Raw genomic sequence first — 27,888 nt, 5'->3', positions numbered from 1 at the left:
TAGTTAATAGTATCATATTGCATATTTGAAAGCTGCTAAGTGAACAGATCTAAGTCCTCATCAAAAGAAAAAAAATTATAACTTATCTATGGCAACTGATTACTAGACTTACTGTGGTGATCATTTCACAATACATACACATATTGAATCATTTTGTTTACATGTGAAACTAATATGTCAATTATACTTCAATTTTTAAAAAAAGAATCTTAAGAAGATGGCACAAAAGAAATGTGATCAGGAATTACTGAAGATTTTTTAAATGATAAAAAAAAATTTAAGTAGATCATATTAGTAAGAATTTTAAATGTGTTCTTTTTAAAGATTGATAAAATAGAAAGATTTTTGGCTCATAGGATTACAGGGAATAAAGAACAAATTCCTATGAACAATATTATAAACTATAGAGGAGAGATAAATACAGATGCTGATAAGACAAGACACTATAAACCTCTTAGAAGAAAACAGGCAAACATTCTCTGACATAAATCTTAGCAGTGTTCTCCTAAGGCAGTCTACTCAGGCAACAGAAGTAAAAGCAAAAATAGATAGATGGGCCCTAATTAAACTTAGAAGCTTTTGCACAGCAAAGGAAATGATAAACAAAACAAAAAGACAACCTATGGAATGGGATAAAACATTGTGCAAATGATGTGACCAACAAGGGCTTAATCTCCAGAATATACAAACAGTTCATACAACTCAATAACAAAAAAACAAACTGAGGACCTGGAATTCTGTACAAATGCACAGATCTATGTATTTTAAAATATAGTAAGTATGCTTCAAATGTATTTGAAGGGTAATAAGTAAAAATACATAGACTCAAATTTCAACACATTGTGGGCCACTGGAATTAAACTAGTTCCATCATTTTAACTTGTTTAGGGTCAGATCTTAAAATGTTTATGGTGCGTGTGTGTGTGTGTGTGTGTGAGAGAGAGAGAGAGAGAGAGAGAGAAAGAGAACTTGTGGTAAATGTCTTTGAGTAGGAAAGTTATAGCTCTACACTGAAGTTTTTTTTTTTAATAATTCGAGACAGAATTTGTCAACGCTCACAACTTTGAACCAAAGCAAGCATGCTACCTTAGCTAATGTACCCAACACCCACACAAGGCAGGGCTCTGCTACATCTGCCTGGCACATGCTCTCATCTTCCATTAATAGTCAAAAGTGCAGTAAAAGGGAAATGTAAATAGAGTCAAAAATAACATATTATATAGATAGCTTTAGAGCTAATTTTCAAACTTAGAGGCTTCTGGTTTGACATTTTATTGATAAAAGATTTTACAAACATTGAGTTGCTCTTATTTCATTTTTGTATTTATAAACATTCTCTTTTTTTCAGGAGATGTGAAAAATATTCTTAAAACTAGAAAGAGTTATCTGGTGAGAGAGAGAATTAAAGGGTAAATCAAACATGGTATGTTAGAACCTATTGGTTCATCAACCCATGTCAACCCTTTGACAATAAAATAAGGAATGAAGGCAAGTGCTGAGAACTCTTACACAAATGCACTTAAAACTCACCCAAAATCAAGAAACTATAATGATGAGAGGAAAACTGGAGGAATCCATAAAATCACCCACATCTGCAGCAGGTTTTATGCAACTAACTGCTTCAAAATAGTATTATGGTCCCTGACAGGTCAGTCATATATAAACAGAAGACAGTGAGCAATAAAAATAAGTCTTCTTGCTTACTTTCTTCAATATTAATTGAACAGTTTGAATGCTATCAAATTTGGTGTAAACTGCATGTTAGTGAACATGCACTTCCTCCCATGAAAAAGAATCAGATTCTACAGAGGGAAAGTTAAAAAACCCAGTACTTTTATTTTATTGAATTATGGTTGATTTACTATTTTGTTTTAGTTTCAAGTGTACAGCAAAGTGGTTTAGTTATATATATATGTACACATCTATATTCTCTTTAAAATTCTTTTCCATTATAGTTTATTACATGGTATTGAATACAGTTCCCTGTGCTATACAGTAAATCCTTGTTTATCTGTTTTATATATGGGTAGTGTAAATCCCATACTCCCAATTTATCACTCCCTCACCTCTTCCCATTTGGTAACCATTAGTTTGTTTTCTATGTCTGTGAGTCTATTTCCAGTTTGTAAATAAGTTTGCTTTTATTATTTTTTAGATTCCACCTATAATATCTGTCTTTCTCTGTCTGACTTACTTCATTTAGTAAGATAACCTCTAGGTCCATCCATGTTGTTGCAGATGGCACTGTTTCATTCTTTTTTGTGGCTGAGTAGTATTCCACTGTATATGTATACACCACATCTTCTTTATCCACTCATCTATCAATGGATATTTAGTTTGCTTTCATATCTTGGCTGTTGAAAATAGTGCTTCTATGAACATTGGTATGCATGTATCATATGGGGTTAGGGTCTTCATCTTTTGAGATATATGTCCAGGAGTGGGACTGGGATCATATGGTAACTCTATTTTAGTTTTTTAAGGAACTTCCATATTATTTTCCACAGTGGCTGCACCAATTTACATTCCCACCAACACTGTAGGAGGATTCTCCTTTCTCCACATCCTCTCTAGCATTTATTATTTGTAGACTTTTTTTGATGGCCATTCTGACCAATGTAAGGTGATACCTCATTGTACATTTGATGTGCATTTCTCATAATTAGCAATGTTGAGCATCTTTTCATGGGCCAACTGTATGTCTTCATTGGAAAAATGTCTATTTAGGTCTTCTGTCCATTTTTTGATAGAGTTGTTTTTCTGTTACTGAGTTATATGAGCTATTCATATATTTTAGAAATTAAGCCCTTGTTGGTCACATCATTTGTAAATATTTTCTCCCAGACCATAGGTTGTCTTTTCATTTTGTTTTCCTTTGCTCTGCAAAAGCTTGTAAGTTTGATAGGTCCCATCTATTTATTTTTGCTTTTATTTCTATTGCCTTGGGAGACTGAGACTGACCTAAGAAAACATTGCTACAATTGATGTCAGAGAATGTAAAACCCAGAACTCTTAAACAACCCTCCTCAAATGTAAAAGGATGAGACCTGTATTAAAATATATATACACCTGTTTCCATTTTCTGCTGACATGTCTAGAGAGGAGTGACATTTTTAACATCCAAAATACGTGATGGGTTAGTGAAGGTAGTTTTATGAACTCTTTAATGAACTTTACTAATAATACTGTGGATCTCAACATATTTCTTATTTTTCTATGTTGGGTTCATGCAGATGAAAACAAAAAAGGTATTTTACCTTAAACTCCCAGTGTGTAGTAGTAACACTTGTACAGATGATGTGAAAGTAGTATCTGGAGAAAACATGTAAGTATGGTCCTCTTACAGCTTAGCACAATGTGTTCACGCAATCTAAAGCCTCTTTAACAGAACTGTAGAGTCAAATATTAGGTGTTAACTTCTTACAAACATCTTTCTAAATATTGTTAGATCAGGCCATATAAATAATTATATTAAGATGCAGCCTCACACTATAATTTTTCAGAGTTATTGGTAATCATATTGGCAGTATGTTCCAGAATTGCCTTTTTTCTTAAAGGAAATGTATGATGAACTGAAGGCAAGGGGTGCCGGTACAAATATTTCATAGATTTTAAGGGAGGAAAAAAACGTGTGCTGGTCAGTGAAGGAATTCCACTTGTTAAGTAGCTAACAAAATATAACAGCTTTTCAGAATCCTGGTATTCTCAAGCTTATAATTGCAAATAAGATTCCAGCAAGGGAACTGAAATTTCAAATTTCTACTGAATGGAAAACAAAGTGGATTTTTATAGCCTTGAAAAATGACAGAGGCGTGCTAAGACATCTGAGATTTTTTAAAAAATGAAATCGCTGAGAAATCTTACATTGTTATCAGATATATTTGAAAAGTATTTCCTGCCCAAGACATTTCAACCAGCTAGACAGGAGTGAGTCAGTTCATGAACACTCCCCAAATGAAACACTTAACCAGCTAACCTAAGTGAGCAGCTACTGCATCATGTTAGTGATTCAGTCTTCAAATAAAAATATCCTATTGCTTCTCTTTCAATCTTCTCTAAAATTAATGGAAGAATAAGTTTATCCACTGAAAACCTGTTATCTTTTGTAAAAAATTTCTCTATGTGAATTAGCATTTTTGTGCCATAAAATTGAGACAGGAGGGAAGGGGGAAGGGCACAATCATTAAAAGGACTGACACAGCAATTGAAGACATAATAAAAGCTGGTCAAACCCCACCTAGGCCCAAGATGGCAGAAGAATCAACTCCCAGTAGACCTTGAGACCCCAAATGGTGGAAGATTTGACTTCCCGTGGACTTTGAGCTTCATTATATGCACACGGTAATACCTCAGCATGCTAAATGGCACACCCACAGGCGCCATGACAGTTCCAAGGCTGGCCATAAAAGGCCAAACACTGGGTGGAGACCCAATTCCTGGGAATTTCCACCCCTTCCCCAAAGTAACTGGAATAATCCTCTCACTTGTTAGCATTTGAAATTACAGAAGCCATAAAAACTAACCACCCCAACACCTCATGCTCTGGGGCCACCTCTCACCTGTTGCCTCTCATGGTCTCTCTCTCCTCTCCCTCTTTCGCCTGCGGAGACGGCCTGCAGTCTGTAGAGTGTGTGTCTCTCTGAATAAATCTACCTTCACTCCACTATGGCTCACTCTTGAATTCTGTCCTGTGCGAAGCCAGGGACCCTCACTTGGTGGGGCACATCCCAGGGCCTCGCCTGGGACCTGGGACATGCCATCCACTTGTGCCCCATTTTCCTGCATCAAAACCAAAACAAGTCACTGGAATAACTGGATTCTCATGCCAGTTATCATCCATAACTCCTGATTTGAAAATTATGTTTAGTGACACGTAATTCTGAAATATTTCAGTTGCCTTTAACATAAATAATACGCATGCATTAAATAAATATATATGTATATATAAATATCCATAAATGAATACACAATGGAACTAAAAAATTAGATTAAACACTGCTTTTTCTCTTATTATATATTTGGGTTCTTTACATCATTTTGTTGAAAAAAAATGCTGCTAGAAATGAAACAAAGCTGATTGATTCAACTCCATTTTACAGAAAAGGGACTGCAACCAAGGAAACAAATGAGCATCACTTCAGAGCATGGCCTCTAGTTTTTGACAGATTTGAGGTTAAATCTTGACTCCATAACTTATTTTCAGTGTGCCACTGGCTATATTTCTTAATTTCTCACCAGGTTTCAGTTTCATCACTTGTTTGATGAAGGTAATAATAGTATCTATCCCAAGGGTTGTTATTATTGTTAAATTCGATGCAGTGAATTCTCTTAAAAAAAAAAAAAAAAAAAGATGAAACAGGCCCCGCATCATTGGAAAGTGGTCCAGTATCACCCAGATGTCAATAGTTCAGCCTGGACAACAGGTTAGTTGCCCTAGTTCTGGAGTTCTCTCCATCTGACTGGTATGCAGTGAACCCAGAGGGAACGTCCCTTGGGATAAAGATGCGTATGGCATCTCCCTCTGCAAAAAGGGGAAAGAGACAGGAGCCCAGAAATTCTGAGATGGAATGTGGATAGAATTCTTTTTTAAGTGGGGGTTAGTTTACCTGTTGAAAATCTGGGGTTTTGAGTGGAATGGGAAAAGGTGGGAAAAGCCTCTGTAGGCAGAGAGTCAATTAAGTATGAGATTCATCAAATTTACTGAGCTGAAGTTTAGATGAAGTTCAGAGCCTCTGGAAGAACACGAAGCCTTGAATTCCAAAAGCACTGCTGCAAATTCAAGCTTTGCTACATAGTAACTGTGGTTTTGGCAAGTCTTTAGTATCTCCATACCTCTCTGGTGAGCTTACTGTGGCGATTACATTAGGAACATTAGATGCAGTTCCAGGCTGGTTGCTCAGGCCTCAAGCCCAGAAAAAAAGACATGTGGCTCAGATTCTTTTAGACAAGGGGCTCCTTGAGATCAGGAACAGTGTGAGACCCAACATTTGGTGACTACTGAGTAAACCCTGAACTCTTTCATCTAAATATTTGACCTTTGTTCTGCTGGCAGTGGCCCCATTTATTTAGACTTCCTGCTTCACCTCTTGGGCTGTGTTACTACTCTCAGCCTCCGGTCCCTGCAAATAAAATGGGAAGGATGACTCCTCTGCATAGGTATTATTATGTGCCTTAGCAATAATTCACGTGAAGTCTTCAGCAGAGTCCCGGCACACAGACACAAATTCAAGTTTCAGTGTCTATTATCTTCTAAGTGTCCTCCCCTGTAAAATGGGATAATAATGCAGTTTTCCTCAAGTTGAAATGAAAAATTTTAAATGTAAAAAGACTTTGTAAGTTATAAAGTGCTAAATGAACGCTGATTAACATCTTCCATGGACAAGAGCTGATTTACGTATCTTCAATTAAAGACAAAACAGAAACATTAGGTGCTTGAACTTGTTTTCTCAGTAAGTTCTCAAACCGAAGCAGATTCTTTCTGTGAATGTTTGGTTAAATGAGCTTCTTCCACCTGCATTCTCAAAATCATCCCCTCTACCCTTTCCAGGAAACTTGCTCTATCGATCAATGAATTGCCGCCTCTATAAGATCAAACTGCAGCTAGTAGCTGGCACACTTAACAAATAAGTATTCAAAAAAAAAATTGGCTAGAGGACTCCATTTTCCAAGGATGCTATAGAGGAAATGCCTGTGCTGGGTGGAAGACAGGACTAAAGCGATAGGAATGTTGAATTGGAAAGGGTTTCTCTTCCACTTCTTACCACTGGAATATTTATCAACTTTCTTACTCGAGCATTTCTAGCCATTTGATTTTCATGGCATCTTCATTTTAAGAAAGATCTTTATATTGTATTCAGTTCTACCCCTCCTTGGCCCACATTCTTTCCTCTGGAGCCATCAAAACCAGCCTCTTTCATCTTCAGTGTGAGGCTGTCAAATACTTAGAGATAGAGACCAAGCTTTGCATCATTTGAGTGTGTTATTTGTCATCACACAAGGGAGCTTGAGGGAAGAATGGTCAGTGGGTTTGAGAAACATCTCAGACAGGGTTTGGCGAACCCTCTAACCACCGCCTGTATCTTGATTGGCCACATCAGGTCCAAAGAAGCCACAGGATGTCACTGAACCACCCAAATCTGCCCCTCCTCCTGAAATTCTCTTGATCTTACTCATCCGTATGAATCCCTCTCATTTTCTATGGAGTGTTAAGTAGCACTTTGGTAAAAATGTGGTTTATGTGGGGGGAGGGAATCTCATATATATTGAATAGCATCTCATTTTTCCCCCCTTCTCAGGCTCAAGTGTCTTGTTGTCAACTTTTTGGTATTTATCTCCAATCCCTTCTCAGTCCTCATTTTCTCACTATATAATTTCTTCCTTCCTTTCTAATAAACCATTTGAGAGGTACCCAAACCATTTTCTTTTCCCCAAATAGGTCGGCAAAATGGCATGGAACACACACATTGACAGGATGACCCCAGGCAGGAAGCAAATTCTAACAGGACAGTAGAACCCCTCAACTTCCATGCCTTGTAATGATGGGAAGGCTAGGGTTAGGTTCTGCAGTGGACCACAATTCTGTTATCCAGCTCCAAGCGCTTCTAACTAACTGCTACTAGTAAGTGGACTATGGTTTCCTGCTACTTTTAAGCCAGTGAACCTACTGTCTTATTTTTTCATCTCACTTTTAGTTGCTAAGTCACTCATTCAATGAATGAAATATCAGTCATTTCCGCAAGTCTTAGCAGACCTATTTCCAGATGCTCAGCAAGACATTTGCCTAGTCTCCAGGGATTTCTCATTAGTACTTGTCAACTGGTAGCAATAACACATCATGTGAATGAGACTGTATTAAATATTTTATATAATCATGAAGATCCTTGTAACACTTCCATGATGGATGCAGAAGGGAGATATTATTAATAATTATCATTCCAGAGATGCAGGAACCAAGGGTCTAGAAGATTGCTTACCTACGTAGTTCGTGTGTGGTGGGGCTCAGACGCCAATGCAGGTATTCAGACTGCAAGTCTCACTTTATTTACCTGACATTATATGACTTGTACTGATCATTCCCCAAAAGAAACACATAAAAATAACTCACCATAGAAATTATTACCCAGTACAAAGAGCTTCCTCCTAAATTCTTGGCCCTTGGCTTAGAAAAAGTAACATCATGCAATATCCCTTGAATACTTTGGTCTGAAGTTTTCTCTCTTCTCTTAAAGCCAAGAAAAGTCAAAGAAAGTGTACAACACAGTTTAACTCATGCTCATTCATTCAATATGTTTTGAGAGTCTTCTTTGTACCAAAGTGTCAATCATTGGGAATTCAAAGTTGAATAAGATATGGTCCTTGCTTTTGAAGAGTTTACTGTGTCATACAGGACACAGGGAAGTCTTCTAAATGGTATAAAAAATAATGATGGTTATAATAACGGCTAACATTTATTGAGCACCTGCTGTGTGCCAGACAGTGTAAGCACTTTACACGTATGGTTAAAAAATGCACAGTGTATTATGATTTGTATTTTCTTATAAATACACATCACCTGCCCAGCTGGTATGCAAACTCTGAGAACAAGAGCTTTCCTTCTCAGTGTTTTACCTTATGTATGTCTTCAGTTAAACCAAAATGAACCAGTTTACAGTCGAAACCTGGGAATTGTAAATAAACTAAACTGGGATACAACAAAAAAAATTTCCTACTTGTTTTAATGACAACTGTTGCCAAGGACACACATGTTGTTCGAAATCATTTTGACTAGATTGAATGGGGACCATGAAAGGACATGTTTTAAATAGCATTTGAACTGGATGACAGCTATAAATACATAAAATGGGTCAAAATTGTTAGAGTATGAAATATAGTGTTTCACAGATCATAAGTATATATGGAAAATTAACCTTACAAGAGAAAGAGTAAAGGATGAAAACAAGGGATAGGGGTATACCAGTCCTAGAGAGGCTATACCACCGTCCTGAACAAAACTCTCAGTGGCTTGAAATAGTGGTTCTCAAACAGGAGCAATTCTCTTCACAGGGGACATTTGACAATGCCTGGACAGTTCTGGCTGTCACAACTGGGGGAGGGGTGCTACTGACATCTAGTGAGTAGAGGTCAGGGTCACTGCTCTATTGTCTGAAGTATAACAGAGAGCTCACGTCTCCATCCCCAAGAAAGAATGACTCAGCCACAAGGTCACTAGCCCAAGACAGAGAAACTCTAGATTAAAATAGCAAAGGGTTATTGCTCACTCATGCAACCTGTCCACCATGGGTAAGCTTAGAACTTTGCTCTGGGATCATCGTCAGCCTCAGTGCAGGATTCAGAATAATAGAATAACCTGGCTGAGAGAAGAGAGAGCTTTGGAATATCTCACAGTGGCAATTAAACAATCCAGCTCTAAAAAGATGGGCATCATTCCCCTCAAACTCATTGGCCAGAACCAGCCACACGGCCCCAGCCAAACAAAAGGAGCGAGGAAGTGCGGTCCTACCACGTGCCCCCAACAGGGGAGAACTCGGACAGCACAAGTGAACAGTTGGAGGGATGGAGAGCAGGAAATAAGAATAATACTGGGCAAAATTACTGCTGTTCCAATGACATTCCAAAGTTCTGAAGTCAATGCAGTTTCCACTTTCAGAAAATCTTTACACAGAACGAAGGAGTATATTCACAACAAGTGCAATTCAGGGAGTTTTCAGCTGGAAATGGTTAGAAATGATGTTATGATGTTATTAATATATGAAATCAATTGGCATGGTGCTTAACTTCTAAGAAATACTCTAATTTCCTCCCCTCTTTCCTTTGCAGAGCGTCTAGAAGAGAAATACTGTAGATGAAGAATAAAGCTATCAAAACAATGGGCTACTTCTTTCGCATTAGGGAAGAGAAGAAAACACTGCATTACGTATGGTATCTGAGACCTCTGCTCTTCCTTGTCAGGACTGCATCAATTACTTTATGGATTCCACAACTCCACTCTTTCTCCCTTCCTCTTCTCCCGCCAAACTACTGTTAGACTGGGCTTTCAAATCTCCAAGTCAGTCCATGTTGTTTCCCTAACGAAAACCCTTCAATGGCTTCTTATGACCCTCACTGTAAAACTCTTAACTCCTGAGCATGGCATCCTTCCCTTTATGACTGTCTGCTCAACTCTCCACACACATCCTTCTCCCTGTTGCCCAACCTCTTACATTCTCTCAAAGACAATGTTACCCATGCTTCATGCCTTCTTGTAGGCTGACTTCTTCTACCCATGGGCTGGCAAATCATACTTTGTCCACAAAAAGATCTCAACCATCACTGTCATCAAGAACTTTTCCTTGAGTCTTCTCATCCCCACACTCATTTCTTTGATAGCTTTTATTATATTATATTATGTGACTGTCTATTCAAGTGCCTGTCTCCTCCCTTGTATGTAAACTGCTTCTACCAGGGGCTATATTTCTTGTCTATGTCCACAGAATCTAGCCCAGGACCTGACATAAAATGGGAACTCAACAAATGGTTTTTCAATGAATCATTAGGATATAAATTTCATTTTGCTATGTCTTCATAATGATATCTTAGCAAATGTAGATCATTCAGCCAAGATAATATCAAACTTTTCAAAAAATTAAAACAAGATACCATTTTCCTTTAATAAATTAGGAAAAAATTATTTGCATAAAGAAGAAAGATGTCAAATGGCAGATGTTTTCTAGAGCATTATATAGAAGCAAATTTATCACCTTCCTCTCAGTGCTAGCCGAGGACTGAAGGGACTGAACTAAGGTATAATGACTGAATAAAGGTAGATAAATAGGTAAGAAAGGAGTTTCACCTTCTTGGTGTCTAAGAGTTTCCAACTGTTTCACCACAAAATTCTAATTTTATTCTTATTTGTCCTAGAATGGTTAGACTTGGACTTGAATATCAAATTTTCCTGGATCATTACTTCTGAAGACTCTTAAGAAACAAAGGGTTCTAAGCAGAGCACCACTGGTTTGGTACAAATCTGTCATTTTACAGATTCTATAAATTGGATACTATCATAATCCCATTTTACAGATGATAAAAGGAGGCATCAAAAGGCTGAATAAAACCAGCTTGTACATCAGATGTGAACCAGGAAGTCTGATCCAGAGATCATACAATCCTTATACTATAATATCTTCTATAACAAAACAGATGTATTTTAATACCTTGAAAAACTTTATCCCTGAAAGGTTTGAAAAGTCATCGGGAACGTGGAAGAGCTTCAGTGGAAGTCTATCTATGATCTTGCTCACGTCCCAATCTGAGCACTCATCTTTATCTGGAGAATTCCTCATCTTAAGAAACTAGGTGGGAGGCAGAGATTGCCTTTCACAATAGAAAAACTGTTCTCTTTTCTTTCTAGGGCAGATGGAGGGCCCACGATGGAACAAGGTTTACCCTGGAAAAATGATCTGTATAGTTTTCCAGGTATTTAAGCTTTCTGATGTTTATATTCAGAGAGAAAAAGCCGTAAGTCAACTGAGGTCATTCCTGTACAAACATGATTCATATGCCATTCAAACTGTAAACTACGAAATTGAAATCTGTGAGGAAGTGGCCAGTTTGTTAACTCTACCTGAAGAACTTCTCATTAGGAACCATCCGTGTGTGCTTATTGTTGAAGCAAATCTTCTCTAAAGATCTGGTCTCTTTCTATGAAACAGACTGAGGAAGGTCTGCTATTTAACTATGACAGTGGCTTCAACAGGGACATAAGAGAACTCTCCTGGGACACCTTTTCTTTCTCAGTCATACTGGTTGTAGGAGTTTGTGAGTAACTAGCTGATCTTTGGGGGAGAAGAAAGCAAGAGAACAATAAAGATAATTTTAGCTATGATGATTTCAGTGTCCTTCTCTGTTACCAGATTGGAGGAGGATATACCCTTCTGGTGATGGCAGCAATGAATCAGTGTCAGGAAACACTAAGCATGACACAGTGCCCTGGAGGTACCCCTGACTCAATGATTAGTACTTTAGGACAGTATGTTTCTCCCAAACAAATGAAAATAGGTAGTGTGTGGAAGAAAATTTTAAAAAATGAGTGTGAACTTTTAAGATTCATTGATTTATTCAACAAGTATTTACTGAGCATTATGCTAAATGCTGGTGTCCCAGTGATGGGCAGAAATCAAAAGGTCCCCTGATCTCATGAAATTTAGAACCTAGTGAAGGAGGCAGATGAGTTAGTCACAAAAGCGGGGCTAAGTACTATGAAGGAGAGCTCCACAGTTCTTAAAAAACCAAGAAAGAGGCACATGAAAGATAATCTGAAGGGCTGGAAGAGCAAAAGTAGGTGAAAGGCAGGCAGTGGTGGCACCAGGGAGGTGGGGGCAGACGGAACAGCATGAGCCAAGGCCTTCAAGTGTATGGGGATTAGCACACAATGAAGAAGTGGGAAGAAGGCCAGTGAGGCTGAAGCTCATAGGGTAACGGAGAGGGGTGGTGGCCCAGGCTGGAGAGATCACTGGAGACAGTGCAAAATCTTGTGAGCATGTTAGGCATAGAAAACAGCAAAGGTGAGTACTTGCTTCAGGCTGCTCTGCAGTTAACTTCCTAGTCCTTCCAAAGGAATAGGCACCTTCTCCCCTGATATGGGGTGGGGGGAGGGGGGCGCGGTACATGGATAGAAAATGTGGAGCACTGGCTTCTTAAATATCTGGCAAGGTCAACTGTACTCCCCCTAATTTGCAGATGAGGAAACAGAGACACAGAGGGAGGAAGTAAACAAAGTAGCTTACGTTGTAATGAACAGATAGGATTTCAGCACTGGTCTATTGGACCCCATCCTGTGGGGAAACTTAAGAAACCAGATTTGTCTCCTCTATAGTTTGCCTGTGACCACTCAGGGCTATGTACATTGATTTTGTGGGCAACAGTTTCCATTTTTATTGCTTTTTAAAATTGACCTCAACATGCTTTCCTTTAGGCCCAGCCTCTTTGTGGATCTCTAAACTGGGATCAAAGCAAATGGGTTTGGGTGGGCATAAAATGACCTCCTTCCGGTCACCCCATCTGTCACAGGTACATTCAGCACTCAGAGGCAGTCAATTTTCCTTTGCTTCACCTGAGATGTGAATCACTGGTCCACACCAGTTACATTTTGCATCATAAGTGCGTTGCTCTATCCTCAACAGGTTATTCTCACCCTCCCTCACATCTCTGGAATTTACAGGGAACCCAGAAACTGTCAGAGTTGAAATTGACTCACTGCAACTCCTCACTAAAAGAGACTTCATTAGAATAAATCCTTGATCCATTCAAAATCTTAGTGAATCAGCACATTCACCATTATTACTCTAATATAATTTCTCCCAGAAAAAGAAATAATGAAAAACTGAAACATCTGAGCTGTGCTTTGATGATTTACTTAATGAGCAGTATTTGCCCAGGGTAGGGTGCTGCCTGAAGTGGCATCAGAGATATCTTTTTCTCAATGCTGTCCAGAGCGTATAGGGGGGGCTCATTTATGTCATGGGACCAGAGCACTGCCAAATGTCACATTCCATCCCTTAATGACCCCAATGGGCTCAGCTTTCTGGCAAGGGACTATCACTTGCTTAGGCTTCTGATTTTCTATTCCCTTTCAGCACCAGCTCTCACAGTGGACGTTCTTCTCTTGTCCAGTTTTTTTCACAAAGAAATACAATTTATCATGTTTTAAGAATTGCTCAATTCTCATCAAGGAGTGCAAAACCACAAAACTGATTAAAACACAAAAGCTGGATGGTTGGCTAGGTTCAGAGACAGAGCAGCGCGGTCGAAATGCGAGAGCTTTGCAAACCCATGTGATTTCAAGTGCTATTGCAGCAAAATGATAAATCACCCCATATCCTGGCCTTGCGAGGTCCCTTGTGAACCACTGAATCCATGGACACTAAATTCACAAATGCTCGTCTACTCTGTTCCCGTAAGTTTGCACCTAACTTGTGTTTTGATTTTTCTGTAATCATATCCAAAGCATGAAGTCCTTTGTGTATACTCAGCTGGTTCTGGGTCTCTCTTTGAGCTTCTGCCTTTGACTGTGAACTTGACATTACATAGCACCCCCAAAATCCCCATAGCCATTTCTGATTATTCTGTTCATCTGTTTCCACTAGATTTTATCTGACCAAGGATATAAACAAAACTTAGATTGTCTAAGGATCTAGCTTGTATTACTCTGAGTGAAACAAATGCCCACTAAAATATACATCTTTCATTTTTTCAAATGACTCATAAATTGAATGGAGCATTATATATACATGAAAATTATGAATAGTGGTATATGGAAATGATAATGACATAGTATTAAGTGACAAAACAAGATATAAAATGGAAAATAGTGAGAGTTCAATGGTGGAAAATAATTATACTAAAAATACTAAGTTTCAATATATTAATAAATTAATAGCAATCATATCTGGGTACGTGCATAACTTTAAATTTCCATTTACAGTATCCTGGATCTTCCATTTTTTTTGTTTACAACCCATAAAAAAGACTATTCAAAAGCTCAGTAGTACCTATGAAATACCTTAGTGTCAAAAGAACAGTAGACCAGCTCCTTAAAGCACTGCTCAAATTCCTCCAGTTTCAGAGGCTAAACTCAGGGCCAGCAACTTGAGGAATTTAATAAAGAAGAAGAAACAAATCCTAACTTCAGTTCCCCTGCAAATATGACAGGATTTTCAAATGTGCCTGGAAAACTGCATCTGGGGTTTTGCCAATCCCATAACGTTTGGGACGTTTGCTGAACCCAAAACACAGCCGGGCCCACCCATCCATAATTAAAGCCCTCCCCCCAGATGAATTCATTGCTTTGTAGCACCATCTGTCTCATTCCCTTATTTACATAATAGGGAACCCTGCTCCGACTGCAGCACATGAGAAGCGACAAAAGAAAGGCGAGTGAAGATGAAATGTATACATCAGATTATGTAGAATACGGTCAAATCCTTCCAATTTAAAAATTGAAAAAAAAAAATTTCCAAAACCCATCACAGTTTTCACCTGGGCCTCTTTCCAGCTCTCAGAACCTCCTTCCTCCTGCTGCTGCATCTGCAGCTCTCACTGATCTGGCTTGTTTCACTCAAAGAGTTCATTTGTCACATTTTATTTTATTAAATATTTTATTTTCCTCTTGTGGACCCCTTAGAATGCCAGTTAGAGAAAATGACATAAATTAGTTGTGGTTGGTAGTCACTAAGGATGCAGAGGAGAAATAAGGAGTTTCATATTAACTTGAAATTTTAAAAGAAAAAAAATATTGTCCCCACTCTAGAGCTTCCTTGAATCCTTCTCATTTCCCTCCTGTCTCCTGGGAAGTTCCTGTCTTAATAATGGGAGCATGAGCAGTGGATCTGTTCACAGACAGACAAAGGGCTGATTTTTGAATATGCAGCAGTCACTCTAATCCCTTGTTTTGTGTCCCTTCCTACAGGCTGGGGCAGGGACCGCCTTCCAGTGCCCAAGGCAGCCACAGGATTCTTACTTGGGCTCTGCCACTAACTCTCGGTGACCTCAGGCAAATCGCTTCTGAAAACAAGTTCACAGCCAGTGCTCTGCTGACCTGTAAACGCCTGCTTGGAAGCTGACATGATGCTCTTCTCTGAGGGTCCAGGGCCCCCCTCCCTTTTCATGCCTGCAGACACAGATGCAAATGGGTGGAGGGTTGAGGAGCCTGAGTTCCTACGGTCTTGGGGCTTCCCTTTCACCAGGACTGAGCACCTTTTGGGCCAGAGTGGGGGAAGATGCCAAGGTGTGGAGGATACACTGTCTTCTGCACTAAGTCGAGCTCTTTTACAGCCAGGGATCTCGAGAAAGCATCCTCAGCCCAGCACTGAAGCCCAGCCGTGGGAGCAGCCAAACCTCATGTGAAAATGTGAGAGGCTAATACCGAGGACAGTGGCTTCATTAGCACACCGCAGAGAGCTCAATAATCAAGCTGGTCTGCAACTAACAGATCTCTCAGCACCTCTCCAGGTCTCTCAATCGGAATTTCCAGGGATGGGATCGAGGAATCAGTATGTTTATTACCTTCCCAGGTAATTCTGATTCACAGCCCACGTTTGGACTTCTCTCTGCTTCCATAACGCTTGCTGGGATAAAAGGAAGGTTAGCACATCTTGAGGAGAAGCAATTCCTTACTGCTAAACTCTGGAAGAAACTGGCCACGTATGTGTCTTTATTTGGGGGTCACGGATCAGAACAGGTAAAACCAGCAGCAGTTTTATTCCTTAGATGCAGAAATGTTCGTGTGGGCACATCTTACAGCCACCTGCAATCAACCTGAGGCCAGAAACCTACGCGTTTACCTGGTGAAGCCATTTCAGCTGGGGCCACACTGACGAGGTTCAGGCTGGGTTTCTGATCTGCCCCTGGCAACGCACTGAGGCTGACAGCAGCCTCGCCAAAGAGGCCAAAGCCCCTCCCCACATTCTTATCTGGCAGCTAAAACTTCCCTCCAAAAACGTGAGTCCAGTGATGACAGAACTTTTCAATACAGGCAACTCAGATTTTCTCAGTTGTATGCGATGTATGAAATAAAAATAGCTTCAGAAAACATTACAGTATTTAATGGTGTATAACACAACCCAAACACAACCTCTGCTCTTGCCTTGCAAGTGCAGCTTGAAGGCACCCCGGCTAGACTTCTTTTCCAACTAGATGCCCTCTGCTAAGCCCCTTCTGTCTATGAGGGAGAAGCTGCCACTGCTGTTGCAAACAGTAAAGAAGTGTATTAGCAAAGATTGTAGGCAGTGGAGACGCTTGGCTTAGACCTCTGGGCCTTCCATTTACAACCTCGAAACATTAGCTAAACCTGACTGTCATCTGTAAAATGGGATAACAGGGACCTATCTGACAGGGCTGGAGGATCAATGAGACAAGGGACATGAAAAGTCTAAGCAAGCAGTGTGTTATAAGACATGGTATGTGTCCTCCTCATCTGGCAGTTTAGTAGAGATGAAAAGTTGGAAAACTGAGTGAAGTTCAAGTCACAGGGAAGGCCCAGAGGTGGAAGGGATTTTTCCTGCCTGAAGAGATTGTACGGTACTTTCCTTCACAAAGAAGATTCAGGCCGAGTCTTAGGGGAGGGTAGAAGTCTTCCGGGAAGACAAAGGGAGCCAGTATAGCGTATGTGGGAGTAAAAAGCAAACGCTGATTTCAGGAGAGTGTTATGTAAATTGCCATGAACAGTTCACAAGGTGCACTTTGAGGGACTGGAATTACAGAAGTGGGAGGGGGGAGCCTGCTAATGAGGCTGTTGCTGCTCTGTGCTGAGAAGGAAGGCCTTCCCGCTGACCACGCCGATGGACCATGGGGGCTCGATAAAGGAGAGGGACATGATCAGAAGTGGGTGTAGGAAGGTCACTCTGGAAATACGGATTCGGACGGGCAGGAGCAGAGTGAGACCTGAAGCAAGAAGAGCATGGCTGGAGGGGGTGTTGTAGGAGTCCTGGTAAGGGGAGGAGAGGCAGTAGTGATGGAGGGCTGGACCTTACTTATTTAAAGATGCCAAGAGGCACGGCTCCATAACTGATCGGTTGGGGCAGATACAGGAGAATGAGGACTCAAGGCTGTCTCCCGGGTTACAAAGGCAGGTGAATGAGTAAATGATTTGCACCTTGACCAGGAGAGAGAGAAAGAAAGGAGCCAATTTGACAATAAGTAGATGTGGGAGATAGTGAATTTGCTTTGAGACACGCTGAGTTTATGAGAACCTGTGAAAATCGAGACTGCAAAGTCCAGTAACCACAGACATACATGTCTCTAATTTATGGGGGAAAAACTCAGGGGAAAGGAATCTCATTATGTGGAAGCTAAGAGGAGTTACTTGCTGGCAGGACGTTCTTCAAAGAAGTCTGCTAATAGCAAATACAGCGGTTATTTCCAGAACTTGAACTGCTTTGAGGATCACGATTCTTTTTCCACTAACCAAGCTCTGTGATTAGAGCCACTCACCCCCAACCCAGAGCTCAACCACATTCTTGAGGCTGCAAACCAAACTCAAGGACATTTCCGCTCTACCATGTCCAAGGTGAGATGACTCTGGACAACGGTAAAGGTTACAGACATAGTCAAACGAGACAGTGGACATGGAATTGCCTTGAAGTCCCTCAAGAAACAGCATCTTCTCTTTTGCCTTGTTTCCCGACAGGGGTACCCCACGGCGACATGATCCGAAGTTGAGTCATGCCTGGCACGTTCATTGTCTGATGTACAGTGCTTATGCAATTAATATTTGGTGAATGAATTGCCTAATAAAGGCACATGTAAATTGAAAAGAATAAAACATCCTAATGGAGCTGGAGGAGGCTGGGAGAATTTTTTTTTTTTTTAATACTTAAGTGACTCCCAAAGGTGGGGCATTCAGATTTTCATCGATGGTGGCATTTCAACCCAGCCACATCTCAAGGTAGCCACAAGGGGGGTTGAAAGTGGGAAGCTGACATTCTCTTTCTCTTGAAGAGGAAACTAAATGTTCAAAGAAGGGAAGAGTGGGTGCGGCTTCTTTTAAACGGCGGTGAAATGCTCTATCAGGTCATAAACCTGTGGTAGAGTTTAGTGACTGTGTTTAAATGGATGATTCTCATTGCCTTATGAGATCCGGAAAAGCCATAAAAATTCATGGCCTACTTGTGGCTGAGCTCTAATAAAGGAATAATCGGTGCTTTAAGCGAGGGGTAATGGGAGGTACAGGGGGAGATTTACTGGAGCACTGCGGGCCGCAGAGAGAGAGGAGGTTTTTCATGCCAATTACACTGACAGACAACAGAGCAAGACTTTCCTGACACACACTCGCAACCCTGTTCTGTTAAGTGACAAGATGGGGGCCTCAGTTCTGCCTTCTCCTGTATTTCCAGGAATCAAGACTTCGAGTTGCACGCTGGGTTCCTGTCATCAAAGTCCATAAAGCTGCAGTGAGGCTCCCATTATAGACTGCTTGGTACGATGGAAAGGACTTGGAATCTGGAGGAGGAAGGACTTCAGCTTTCCTCCCAGCTCTGTCTCTTACTAGGGGATTTTCTGATTGACCCTATTTATTCCTTCCCAGCTATTCATCCCTATCCATCGCCGTGGGGCTTGGGGTGTCTCTCTATGGGAGAAGCACTCGCTCCTACTGCCTGGACTTCAAGCTTGGCCATACGACTGGCTCTGGCCAACGGACTGTGAGTCGGAGTAACGTAAGAGCTTGTAGAGCCTTGGGGAGGTGGGCCATTGCTCCCTTCTCTCTGCCACAAGAATCAGAGACCCCAAGTCAGGACTGTTCTTCAGCCTGGGTTCTGGAATAAAGACGACACACAGAGCAGAGCCAGCACGGACCTCAGACGCTGCACTAGGAATGTCATACAATAGAGAATTAACGGCTGGCTGTTCCAAGACACTGAGACGTGGGGGGTGTTTGTTTTCTCAGTATATTACACTGAAAGTTGACTGATACAGAGTGATTTTGAGAAAAGCCCTCAACCTGACTGAGCCCTTTGCTCCCTAAAATGGTGACAATACAGCCATTTGTATGACTGGGTGGAGAGCAAATGAGATTCTAGCACTAGGTATGACAGTGAAGGTGTTCCATTAACGGTGGCGACCGTTAGTCTAATTTGCTACTCAATCGGAGTGAGGAAAGAGGTTAAGTTGCTTTTTCAGCACGTGTGCCTGTGGTTAGCTGCGTTTCAATGACTTGTTGCTGCGGAGTCCCTGGGCCAATGTGGCAATCAGCGGCAAATTGGACGTTTATGACACTCTCCTTGTAGGACCAGGGAGAAAGGGGCTCTCAGATCTTTTCATTACAGCCCTCACCAGCTGTGAAAGAGGCAGCAGCAGGCTCACTTCCACCCCGTTACACGTCCAGTCAGTGGAACGCTGCCTTTCCCTTACCTGGGGTGGCAGGCAGGCAGCTGAGAGCTGGCTCCGATGGCCCTCTGCACACGGCCGCACCGCTATGAAAGCGGGGGACTGTGCTCGCTGCAGTCACAGTGGTAACAGCGTCTCGCCCAGACCCAGCCATTCGTTTCACAGAGCCTCCACAGCGCTCATTCTGACTTTCACGACGGCTCTATGAGCTCCCCATTCCCGCACTCATTCATTCAACCGAGTGCCAACTCCATGATTTCTGCCTTCGTGGAGGTAGGCGCTGCTGTTTTGCCAGTTTCTAACTAGTTATTGCATTTATTCAGCAAACATTATTTTGCACCTACTGCGTGCTGAGCACTGTAAAGTCGATGAAGATCCCCAAATAAACAAAGCCTGGTCCTGGCCCTCAAAGAGCTCACAGTTGCAAAGAGGATGCTGACGTGTGAACCGTCATGTCTAAAAGGCGGTAGTGACAATGTGACCACAGAGATTGAACCACGTATGTGGGGGCACAAAGGAAAGAGACAGTGAGTCGGCCTGGAGAACCAGGGAACCCAAGAGCACATGGACTCGGCTCTGAGTGATGAATGGGAGTCTGCCAGGGGATGAAAGAGGAACAGAGGAGCAGCAGTGGACACACGGTGGAGACTAGGAAGAGGGTTTATATATGGCTAGAGCACAGGGTCAGCTGGGCTAATAGGGAGAGATGGAACTCAGTAGGTACAAGCAGGTTGTAAAGAACCTTGAGGTGCAAAGGAGTTTATCTTTATTCTACAGAATGGTGAGGCTTCACATAAAGTGTTATAAACAGAGGACCATTAAGGTCACTTTTTTTTTTTAAGAAGATCACTCTTCAACAATACAATCTATTAGAAGTAAGTACAACTAGAGTAAAGGAAACCAGTTCAGAGGTTAGTTCCAAAGTCCAAAGTTCTGAACCAATGTGTCCTCACTCCAAAGTCTTCTATGTGTCATTTCTGCTGAGGAGATACCCACAGAAAGATGTCACTTCTATTTCATAACATCCCTGCCCTTCCTTCGGGAAGAGTAGACACTTAACAAATGATCCATCCATTTAGTTAATTATATTCTTTCATCAGAGGGACAATCACTTCCCAGACACCTCAGGCACTCTGGATGATGATCCCAAGGTCAGGACCACCAGGATAACCAGCTTGATTATCCATGGAAAACTAGCATGTGCACCAAAAAAGCAAGAATTTTTGAAAAAGTATGTGGAGACACATTTTAAAACCATCATGGAAAAATCAGAACTTTGGTGGACTACCAAAGTTCGGCTACACGTATTTCATCTTTGTTTTTAATTGCATATAATGTGGGGCATAGCGGTGGGGGCGGAGGTAGGGCACTAATCCTTTTAGCGCATAAGTCTCCTCAAGGTCTCCGTCTGGCCCTGATTATGCCCTCTTTTCTTTTCCTGTACTGCAGGTTGTCACAGCCATTTCTTTCCTTGGAACTCCTTTATAGAGAGAGTTTCTAGAGAAGCAAACAGACCCTCAACGGACTGGATTCATCATTCGCAGCAGTGCAGAGGACATCACCATGCCCTCAGCCAGGCCACACAAGGGGACATGGCTACAACCGTTCCTGCCTGATTCAGGTGTGACCCCACGTAAGTTTATCCAGGCCACAGAGCTGGAGCCACAGCATTTCAGATTCTGGTTACCCAACAGCAACCAGATCTTCTCTACTTTGAGTGCTTGCAAGTCAGGGTGATTATGGTAGAGCAGGCTTCTTAAGCTGTAGACAAACTGCTCCAAATTAGAGCAACCCCAGCATTCTTCCAAGGGGTCCCGATTGGAGACCCATCTGTTCCAAGGAAGATCAGCTCCACAGAGCGAGGCTGTTAACAGTGTAAGTCGTTGCTTTTCCCCAAATGGTTCCCAAACACTTGGACAATCCAGTAGCCTATATTCCACTGCAGAACGGAATTGGAAAGGTCTATTCGGGGTCTCTAGGCCAGAGTAGTTCAAAGTCATACTTCAAGATTTTTCTACTAATTCAGTCTTTCTTCTCTGGTCACAAGCCACAAGCTTTCCAACACACAACATGCTAACAACATTTTCAACAACATTTCCTGAGATCATAAATATATGTCTTGAGTGCTCAGTATGTGCCAGGCATAGCTAAGAGTTTTACATGTAGTCACTCATTTACTCTGCATCTGTACGGGGCATAAACTACTACTACTACCCCTGTTTAGCAGATAAGGAAAGTGAGACACAATGGTCTTTTGTAAAGTGGCCGAAGTCATATAGCGAGTAAGCTTTGGAGCCCAGGTTGGAATTTAAGGAACCTAACTCTAGAGATGCGCTTCTTGACCATTTTGCTAATCTGCTTCCCTGCCCAGGAGTTTAACTTGATCTTTTATTCCAATTTACAAGTATTTGTTAACTTCAATTTGTAGGTGAGGAAATGGAGGTGAGAGAGGTTAAGTGACTTGCCTCAGGTCACAGAGCTAGTGGCGGCAGGGCTGGAGCTGGCACACAAATCATTACCTCCTTGATTTCTTAATTTGACATCCTCATTTCACCTAAACTAAGATGATTTTATCATCCTGAGGGAGAGAACAAAAGGGAGGTAGCAGTTGGGCAGCATTTACTGAGCTCTTTCTAAGCATCAAGGCACCTGCTAGGCACTTTATATTTAACTTTCATTTATTCAAGCAACAACCAGGTGAGGCGGGAGTTACTGCTTCCACTTTTCAAATGAGAAAACAGAGGCTTCAAGAAGTCAGGGAGACCTGCCCAAGTTCACCTAGGTAGCAAGTGATGGAAATGGTCCAGATCCTATCTGTGTGGATGTGACACCCAGGTGTCGCTACCGAGAATTAATAGTGGGCTCACCCCTTGCAGGTGTGGATTTTATTCTGTACCCACTTCTACCAGGTCCTCAATAGGATTCAGGAGGGAGATGGGTCTTGGAGCAACACAGGGGATCTTTTCCCGTCATCCCCTCACAAGGGGCCTGGCGACAATGATTTAAATCGAATTTGTAAGCAGTTTCCCCAAGGCCCTGGGTCAAATGGCTTCTGATGTTCTGGTAAGATTCCTCCCCCTGATTCTATTCCCTGACTCCTCTCCCCTGGGCCCAGCAATGAGAAGCTTCACAATTTATTTAAAGGTCACACCCTAGAGAAAACAACTTCTAGACCTTGGCTTGAAATTGCTAGGTAAGCATATTTTAGGCACAATGCATGTGTTAAATTATTTCTCAAGTATTTGGGGTTAAATCCAGCAACAGAAGCTTCTCACTAGAACCCTTCCCCCTCTGACTTTGAAATATGTGTGTACAGCAGAGAAATTTTTCTGGTTTTGATGCCCTTACACAAAGTGTCAACACACTGTATCTTTCTTCACAGCTCTTTGATGCCCTTGAAGAGGTTTTCTTCCTTGAACAAGAAGCCGCAACTCCAAATGTGTTTAAAACAGAAGCCCCTGAACATTTGAAGTTCAGTTCAGAATGCCTAAGCAGAAACTTGGCAAGAAGTCCTAACTTAAATAAGGAAAAAAGAAAAAAAATCCTTCTTCCATCCATGAAGTATCAAATGTATATTTCCCAATAGAAAGCAGACTTTTCACATCCATGTCTTGCTGGTCTACGATGCTATTATTCATTGCTTTTTTTTTTTCCCCACACCCTCCACAGAACTTAGACTTTTCGACTCATTTCAAGACCATTTGGAGGTATTGCTTTCATCTCAAATTCAACAAGACCAAGTCTTAACCTCGACTCTTTTCTCTACCCAGTGCCCTTTGCTTTTAATTCTTTGTTTCTGCCAACAACCCCTGTTACATGGGCTCAAAACACAGACAGTGAGTCCCTCAAGGACAGGAAGCCTGTCTTAATATATGCTTCGTACCCATGCACTGCTGGTACCCAGAAAATGCTCAACCAATAACTTGCTCAATGAACAGATTTAGAAGTCTTCTCTTCCCTCTCCTTCACCCATGCATCTTATCTCTTCAAAGCCCTTGCCACTTCTGTTTTACAGTAACCCAAGGGCCAAATACTACCCATCTGATCAGGGTGCAGCCTGTTGAAGAAAACCAAAAAACCAGCCCCTGCCAACAACAACAAAAAAAGCCCCAAAACAAAAGCACATAAAATCAGCCAGAAATAGAAACTAAGAGGCCAATGGTTCCAAATATGTGCCTGGGGGCAGATTAGGGTCATTCTAAAAGAGGTGGACCTGGTATAATTGTGATTGATGTAAATACAGTTTTAATCTGTACACAGTGAGTTCCTCTACAAGATCAAGATAAAGTTTGATGGATCATTCCAAAGGATTTCTTACTAAGGACTAAGTATGCCCCGTATCATTAACAGAAATTTCTTAAGAGCAGAATCCATAGGCCCCTTTTAAGTCCCCAACATGCTTTGCACTTGGAAACTACCTACTAAAGCTTCCAAGAACCTCACTTGAATCATGTGCCCAAACTAACCACAAACCATTAAGCCCTCTTTTAAATGAAAAAGTGTTATCAATAACAAATGAATAGACTTCATTCAACTCTTTCTGATCGTGAGGTCTTCTATAAAAAAACACATACCTTTATTTTTTTTCCCTTCAATTATTTAATGCCTCCTCTTTCTTTTAATATATACCATCGATCCTATGGGTATCACTGTAGCTCAGACCTTCCTGTTCTACTAGATCAGAGGATCTTAACTTGAGGTCCACGGTATAGAAGAGAGACTGTGGAAGTAGAGATAAGAGCCCAGAAGCAAGAAAGCAGCATGGATTTCAAGCTGGCATGAGTCTAGAGAACCCTGATACACTGATGAAAAGCAGCAGATGCTGGAGGAAAGACACACAAAGTTGACTCTGCACCAGGCACCAGTCTGGGTACTGGGAGGAAAAGCAGGGAGCACAACTCCTTCCCTCGTGACCTTCCCTTCTGATGGGGACAACAAGCGGCTAGCAAACAAATGAATACATATTATGTCAGATGGTTAAGTGCTATGGAGACCAATGAAAGAGGTAAGGAAGTGAGTTTTGTAAATTGCTTTTTTTTTATAGGATGGTCAGAGATGGCCCTGCTGAGCAGAGATCTGATGGAAGCAGGAGGAAGGATCTGCTGTTATCTGGGGAAGAGCTCAGAGGCAGGCGAAACCACTGAAGCCAATGCCCTAAGGCAAGAAGAGGCTTGTATCAGCTCCAGCAGCAGAAAGCAAGGAGGTCAGTGTGGCTGGAGCAGGAGGTGGGAAAGATCAGGCAGAATCCTGTGCTGCTGAAGGGCTCACACTTTCACTCTGGATAGGTGTCCATTTAAAGCTACAGTCTTTCCCTGATTCCATTCCAGCAGTGTAAGCTGACGGCCCACTGTGTTTCAAGCACCCTGATAAGCCCTGGCGACATAAACACTAAGATTGAGTCCCTCTTTAGGAGACAGATATTTAGACAAATGAATCTATCACAAGGTAGAAAATGGGCAAGTGTTTTTAGGAGAGATGGGTAGCCTGCAGGGGAACTGAGGTCCCTCTCAGCTTCAGGGAGGAGGCAGTCAGGTCTGGCTCATGGGAATAGTTCCTATATGATGAACCTTGAAGGATGGGTTGAATTTTAATACAGAGATCACTGAGCTACAGAACTTTCTAAGAAACAAGTCAAGAGATGCAGATGGAAAAATGCCTGATATTTTCAGACAATTGTGAGAACTGACTGAGATGGAAAATGCTTGAAGGCGAATAATTGGAAATGGGTTTGGATAAGAAGTTTGAAATACATAGATGCAAGACAGAGAATTAGCGTTGAAACCTTATTAGCTCTGGGGTACCATACGCCTTCTCTGTCATTTCCAGAGATGCATGTTTATATCCATATATGAAAGATTTCATAGGAGAAAAGTATATACAATGAGTGTAGGAATTAAATCGAACTGTCCTTTGGTGATTTGGTTAAAATTTTTAAATTAGATCCACTGTTAGAGATAATTTATTATAAACTCGTCCCTTACCCCTCCGACGCTGCACTGATGACGAGGGCGAGTCCTAAAGATTTAATAGGCAATGAAAGGTCATGCTATTAGTAACTGATGAATCAAGAATTAGGCTAATGTCCCATCATTTTCCTACCACATTTCTCTGCTCAGCTCTACCAGGCCATTCCAATACTGTACCAAAGTGAAGTGGGGGTGGCACACACTTAGCACTTCGAATCCAGATCTGTGGCTGTCTAACTGTAACACAGAGATGATATTAATGACTCATCTGATAGTCCCCTGCCATCTGAGTGCAATCTGCCTCCTCAGAATTCTTCTCACATTGTCAGTGGTGACTTAGCTATATTGATGGCTGTAGGCAAGACCTTCCAAATAATTATAGCATCTTCCACCCCTGCTTACTTCTCTGCAGGACAAAAAAAAAAAAAAAAAAAGGAAAAAGAAAAAGAAATCCCTCCACCAAGAAACATTTACTGCCACCACACCATCAAGGAAGTTTTGTTCTCTTTTCATTTATTTGCTCAATATTCCTTAACGAGAAGATCCTGAAATCTCTTTCAATAATTGAGCTTAGCAACCAGCTTAACACACGTTTGGATTTTTCAAATTTACTTCTAATGAAAGGCAGGGTTGACAAAGAGCCAGCAGGGATGATCCAATTTAGCCACAAAAGCACATTTTACCTCCTTGCTTGTACCTTAAAGAAAGACTAGAAAGTTTGGAAAAAATCCTTCTGGAGCTTGATGCTTCCTTTAAATTCTGAAAAGAACAAACTAGCTTTAAGATGCAACCTAATTTCTATCTCTTTCAGGAAACCCTCTGTGAACAAACTCACTCCCCACATCTGTGCTCCCTTGAAATTCTGTACATACCTTTCAGATGGCCCTGCCCGTACTGTGTTGTGACAATTGCTGCCCGTGTCTCTTCTTTCCCACCAGGTTCACAGCATCTATCACAGGGGGGACAAAGGAAGGAAGGAAGGTATCAAAGATGGGAGGAAGGAAGGAAATGTTTGGGGCACACGTTTTCCAAATGAACCCAAGACACAAATTTTGGCAAAGAATTTCTTGGCTGCTAACTGGTTAAGCATCACGTGAAGAGAAATAACTCAGGTGTCACCACCAGGATCCCATACACACTGCTGGTCTGTGATGACACCGGGAAAGAATGTTCTACTTCAAGATTGAAAATGTATGATGCTCACTTACTATGCACACATTACACCACAAACCTGAACAAACGAAAATAACCATGTCATGGATCTACGAATATTTTTACAAAAGCTTATACGGGCACTTCTTGGTCTAGATATATTTGTGTTTTACGTATTTGATGTACACCTAATTTTATTTAGGCCTCTTAGTGAAATAACACAGTAATGTAATGTAATGTGTGGCAAATATCATGGTAGGTGGGCACCGCGGTACCTGAGACCCTAATTGCTGGTGAATGACAATGCGCTAGCATCTATCTTTCACTCCCTTGGTTCCTCCACTGCCCGTCAAGTGAAATGCATTTGTGCTGTGTTTGTGTTTTTCTGCATTGCAGTTCCCTTTCTCATATTAACTGCTTGTGATTCCACAGCTACACAGAGCAACGTGGTACAAGCTTCACTGCTAATGATTCTTAATTTATTTAAGCATGGAAAGAAAATCCTAAGACATGCTATAGCCCATCGCTAGCAACCCCGTGGCAGTACAAGGAAGCCGGTTTATCATCTCCAACTTGTTCCCTGTGCACACCACCTCTCACCCTATGTACTTACTAAATGAGTCCAGCTTTAAGTAACTATAGATTACAAAGAGGTAGCGATATCCGTCTACAGTGGTTGAAATATCTTCAATCACTTCTGTGACATGACTCTACCGGAAAACTGCTTTGGGCATATTTGGTTTGGGCTAGCATCCACTTTTAAGAATTCATCCACTGGTCATGTCAAGGGACGTCTGGACACCTGAGTCTCTGATCTCCAATTCATAGGACATTGGAATTATATTTGTGTAAGAAATATTAATCCGTGACAAGCCTCACCTTGTCAAATGACTTTAAGAATACTTGGTATAAA

At 41.4% G+C, this 27,888-nt stretch overlaps 1 long non-coding RNA gene across 6 annotated transcripts in view; it reads right to left on the bottom strand.

The window, feature by feature from the left end:
- The window catches only part of LOC123616659 (uncharacterized), a 409,877-nt gene that overhangs the window by 78,435 nt on the left and 303,554 nt on the right, over nt 1-27,888 (bottom strand). For all 6 annotated transcript variants that reach the window (XR_012506484.1, XR_012506482.1, XR_012506481.1 and 3 more), the window contains one exon: nt 26,696-26,772. This is a non-coding gene — a long non-coding RNA (uncharacterized LOC123616659). The remainder of the gene's footprint in view (nt 1-26,695; nt 26,773-27,888) is intronic.

This window comes from Camelus bactrianus, chromosome 4, assembly GCF_048773025.1.
Source record: "Camelus bactrianus isolate YW-2024 breed Bactrian camel chromosome 4, ASM4877302v1, whole genome shotgun sequence".
Classification (NCBI taxonomy): domain Eukaryota; kingdom Metazoa; phylum Chordata; class Mammalia; order Artiodactyla; family Camelidae; genus Camelus; species Camelus bactrianus.
Note: the sequence above shows the minus strand (reverse complement) of the source record. Positions and strands in the feature narration are given on the sequence as shown.